At 46.6% G+C, this 4,846-nt stretch overlaps 1 long non-coding RNA gene across 1 annotated transcript in view; it reads left to right on the top strand.

Moving 5' to 3' along the window:
* The first annotated feature begins 2,133 nt into the window (after positions 1-2,133).
* LOC122544669 overlaps positions 2,134-4,846 on the top strand; it is a 4,244-nt gene continuing 1,531 nt past the window's right edge. Inside the window, exon 1 of the long non-coding RNA XR_006310431.1 lies at positions 2,134-2,426. This is a non-coding gene — a long non-coding RNA (uncharacterized LOC122544669). The remainder of the gene's footprint in view (positions 2,427-4,846) is intronic.

Below are 4,846 nucleotides of genomic sequence, written 5' to 3' on the forward strand. Positions count from 1 at the left end.
GTTCTGATTCTCACACCCTGAAGCAGCGGCTAACGGTCACTTGGGGCACGAGGCGGCCGTTAACCGCCATCTCGCGCGGGGCCTGAAGCTAAAATGGCGCCGGGGCCGCGCGGGAAGGAAAAGCGCCGAGGGAGAGCGGACTGTGTCAACATGTCCCGTTCCCGAGGGTCAGGATGGTGGTTATTGGGGGGTGGAGGGGAACAGGAGAGATACCCCTCCCAGTGAGGCATCTTGTACAAACCGCGAGGTCTCTATCTCTCTCTGTTTGACTGTCTATGACTTGCTTTAACTGTCGATTAATCTCGATGACACCGTGATTTTGTGCCTCTTTCTGAGTCTGACTGTGTTTCTTTATTGTGCCTCTTTCTGAGTCTGACTGTGTTTCTTTAAAACTCTGTGTCCCTGTGTGTGTCTATGTCTCTCTCTGTTTCTCCCTGCCTCTCTGTGACCCTCTGTCTCTCTCTGACTTTCTCAGTGACTCTGTAACTCTCTCTGACTGTATGGTGAGAGTACTGTCTGTTGCTGAACACAACAACAACTCCTGCCTTAGAAAAGTGCCTAACAGTTTGCTTTAATCACAGGCATCCCTGTGTCAGTCCTAGAGCTGACTGCCCGCTCTGGAAATGAGGTAATGGAGGGAGACAGCACCGCATTAAACTACTCTGTTCGACCCCAATTGAATATATTTTCTGTAAGGATGGTGAAGAGATTTAGTGGGAATACTCCAACTACTGCAGAACCATACACACAATCATCACCATCAGCAAAAGTCAAGAGGGCAGTTAGCATTGTGCTGTTTCTAACCAGCAGGCAGAGTCTCTCCTGAACAGCAAATGTATCGTCATTTCAGTGAGTTTTTAAGCACCTCTATACAAATCGACATTATCAGAGCAATTTGATGGCACTGGGGAAGCATGCGGATGAAGATTTACCAGGATGTTGCCTTGGGGGCTGGAGAGTTTCGAGGTTGAAACTTTATTGCTGGAACAGCACAGCAGGTCAGGCAGCATCCAGGGAACAGGAGATTCGACGTTTCGGGCACAGGCCCTTCAGGATTCCTGAAGAAGGGCCTGTGCCCGAAACGTCGAATCTCCTGTTCCCTGGATGCTGCCTGACCTGCTGTGCTGTTCCAGCAATAAAGTTTCAACTTTGATCTCCAGCATCTGCAGACCTCACTTTCTCCCCGGCTGGAGAGTTTCAGTGATGGAGAGAGATTGGACAGACTGAGGTTGTTTTCCTTAGAACAGAGCAGATTGAGTGTGTGGGGACATGATTGAGATGGATAAAATGATGAGGGGTGTAAACAGGAAGAAACCTCCCCCACCCCCTTGAAGGAGGGATCAATGGCTGGGGGAGGTTCAGAGGGGGATGTGAGGGAAAACATTTTTACTCAAAGGGTGGTAGGGAATCTGGAACTCCCTCCCTGTAAGTGTGGGAGAGGCAGAAATCCTCATCACATCAAAGAACGATTTAGATGTGCACTTCCAATCCAAGGCTCGAGTCAGATTAAGTGATCCTTGATGTTTCATATGTATATTGTTGCAGAAATAGAGGCTTGGATAAGATGAGTAGCCAAGGTCTTTATCCCCAGGGCAGGGAGTCCAAAACTGGAGGGCAGTGGTTTAGGGTGAGAGAGGAAAGATTTAAAAGTGACATAAAAGTCACATAGAGGGTGGTGCGTATTTGCAATGAGCTGCAAGAGGAAGTGGTAGAAGTGGGTACAGTAATAACCTTTCAGAGACATTTGGAAAGATACATGGATAGGAAAGGTTTTGGGGGGGGGGGGGTGGAGACAGTGACAGTAACCCCCAGATGTTGATACTGCGGGGGGTGGGAACAGTGACGGTAACCACCAAGATTTGACACTGCAGGGGTTGGGGACTGCATTGCTAATACCATTGAACATCAGGAGGCAATGGTTGGATGATGTACCATTTGACCATTCATAGTTAACACAAATCTTTCGAAGTGTAGATTTTACAACAGATGGAAACTTTGCAATGATGTGAAATCTCAGTTGATTTATTTCTCCTTTCTGTCAGTTATTATCCTGTCATAGAAGTTAACATCTGTGAAAAAAAAGACAATTTCAACATCCAATCTTTTATTTCCTCTTTGTCTTGTTTTGTTCCAGTTCCTGGGGTGTTCTTCACCCCCAGTGTCAATAAAATGGAGGTTCCAATTGGGAATCGTCTTGTTCGAGAGTGTGTATTTCGTCGAGGTACAGGACCGTACTGTCAGTGGTATTTTCAAAGGTAAGCCTTAAACAATGCCAGCAGGAATTACAACTTTAGCTTGGACAGGAGAGAGCTGGCCATTGAGTCCTTCCAGTCCCAGCACCAAGGCAGATACCAGTGCGTCGTGATCAATAGGGGTTGGGACGATATTTAATGTGACCAGGAATTCCATCAACCTCACAGAGCCAGGTAATTCATTCTTCATCTTTGATCTGTGCACGTTCTTCACTGGGGTCCAGCTGAAGTCTTGACATGAACACTAAAAATTGCTTCAGAAACTCAGCAGGTCGGCAGCATCTGTGGGGGGGGGAGGGGGAGGGGGGAGAGAGAGAGAGAAATATCCTTTCTCAGATAAGGGAGGCCTTCATAGCAAGAGGATTCAAGTCCAAGTGAAGGCATGTCTCGCTACAATTGGACACGGTGAGACCACACCCTGGGGAATTGTGTGAGCAGTTTGGGGCCTCCTTATTTGAGGAAGGATATTGTGCCTATGGGGGGAGTGCAGCAACGGTTTCCCAGAATGATTCCTGGGATGGCAGGACTGACAGATGGAGAGAGACTGGAATGATTAGGGTGACACTCACTGGAGTTTAAAAGAATTAAGGGGGAATCTCACAGAAACCTATAAATTTGAACAAGGACGAAACAGAATAAACTTGGGGAGGGTGTTCCCAGTGACTGGGCGGAGAGTCCAGAACCAGGGGGTCACAGTCAAAAGGAAATGGAGTGGGACTGAGATGGGAGAAATGTCTTTACCCAGAGAGTGGGGAGCCTGTGGAATTCTGTGTCACAGAATGCAGTCAGGGCCAGAATACTGAATGTTGTTCAGGAAGGAGTTGGATTGAGTTCTTTGGGGCTAAAGGGAGAGTGTGGGGAGACAAGGGACTGTGTTGGGTGATCAGCCATGATCCCTTTGAATGGGCAGAGCAGACTAGAAGGGCCGAATGGCATCCTCCTGATGATATTTTCGATGTTTCTCTGTGATTGGCCCACTAGCCGCTGACTGGTGGAGGACAAGGCAAGTTTTGCAGGCCGTGAAAATGAGGGACAGTAATTTCTAGTTGACAATTTAGAGAGAGTTGGTGCAGAGCGATCTTTTGAGTTTAGCATCGAATAGTTTGGGTTGGATTGTTGGGATATTGTTAATGAGACAGGCTGCACAGAAACAATGATGTTAATGCAATGGTGAGGGTTTGGAGGAAATTTTACAGACACAAAGGTTTCCTTCCAAAGGAACGAGTGTTGGTAGGGGGTCAGGCGACAGGGAACACTGGGGTTGGTGTTTGCTGTAGGGATGATGTTATTGACAGGAAATCATTCTCTGAAACCAGCACAGACACAAAGCACTGAGATGGCAGTACTCATTGTCCCACTGTTTCTGATACTTTCTGTCCTCACATTGCTTCCCATTAAACTCCGGGATTGGAAACAAGGTGAGCAGGTAACCCCGGCAATCGTTCTCCAGTTGGCACTCTACATAGGTTTCAAACTGACGTTGCTCGCATAGTGTATGAGGGTGTGCGTATGAGAGAGTATGTGTGTGAGTGTGTTTGAGTGAGAATATGAAAGTGTACATGTCTGTGTGTGAGAGAGAGAGAGAGAGACACACACACACACACATTCTCATTGACACTTACACATACTTTCACGTGCGCACACACACTGCTCAGTCATCTCTGCAGTGCACATTGTAGACCACACTTGAGAATCCAAACACCATCCAGAGACAATGCAGCCCCTGCTTGATTGGCACCACATCCACTCCATCCACCACCCGTGCTCAGTAGCAGCTACGAGATACCCTGCAGAAATTCACCAAAGATCCTCAGGAGGAACCTTCCAAACCCACAACATGTCCATCTAGAAGGACAAGCACAGCAGAAACATGAGAATACCACCTCCTGCAAATTTCCCTCTGAGCCACTCACCATCCCAACTTGGAAATATATCAGCCATTCATTTAGTGTCGCTGGGTCAAAATCCTGTAGTTCCCTCTTTAATGGTATCGTGGGTCGACCTACAGCACAAGAACTGCAGTGGTTCAAGAAGGCAACCTCCTTCTCCAGGGGCCAACTAGGGATGGATAATAAATTCTCGGCCTAGCCAGTGATTTTCCCATTCTACAAGTGAATTAAAAAAGAAATAAAGCACTATTTGGGAACATGCTTTGTGAGAATGTCGGCAGGCTGAACAAGTGGCAGACGAAATTACTTGGGGAGACATACAAAGTAATGTGCTATGTTCAGAGGAATGGTCAGCACAGATATAAACTAAAGATTAAAATTGGAATAATTGTTTGTGCATCAGTCAAAGAATCCAGATTCATTTGGTCGCAGGAGAAGCTGAATATTTGCAGTAAAACTTTCCAATGTTCTTTCTCTCTTATTTTCTCCAGCTGATTCTTCGAGCAGTTCCCAGTGACACAGGTAATTTAGTGAGGTGGTTAGCAACTTCAAACAGCATTCAAACACTGTCTGAATGGGCTGTAAATCACTCTGGGATGCAAACCCAGCAATTTTATATTTGTTAGACAAATTGGAGCAAATGAACTGTTGTGTCTGACTCGTTTGCAAATCTAAAGCACAACAGTTCAAATTGACGACACACTC

This window comes from Chiloscyllium plagiosum, chromosome 50 (assembly GCF_004010195.1).
Source record: "Chiloscyllium plagiosum isolate BGI_BamShark_2017 chromosome 50, ASM401019v2, whole genome shotgun sequence".
Lineage (NCBI taxonomy): Eukaryota > Metazoa > Chordata > Chondrichthyes > Orectolobiformes > Hemiscylliidae > Chiloscyllium > Chiloscyllium plagiosum.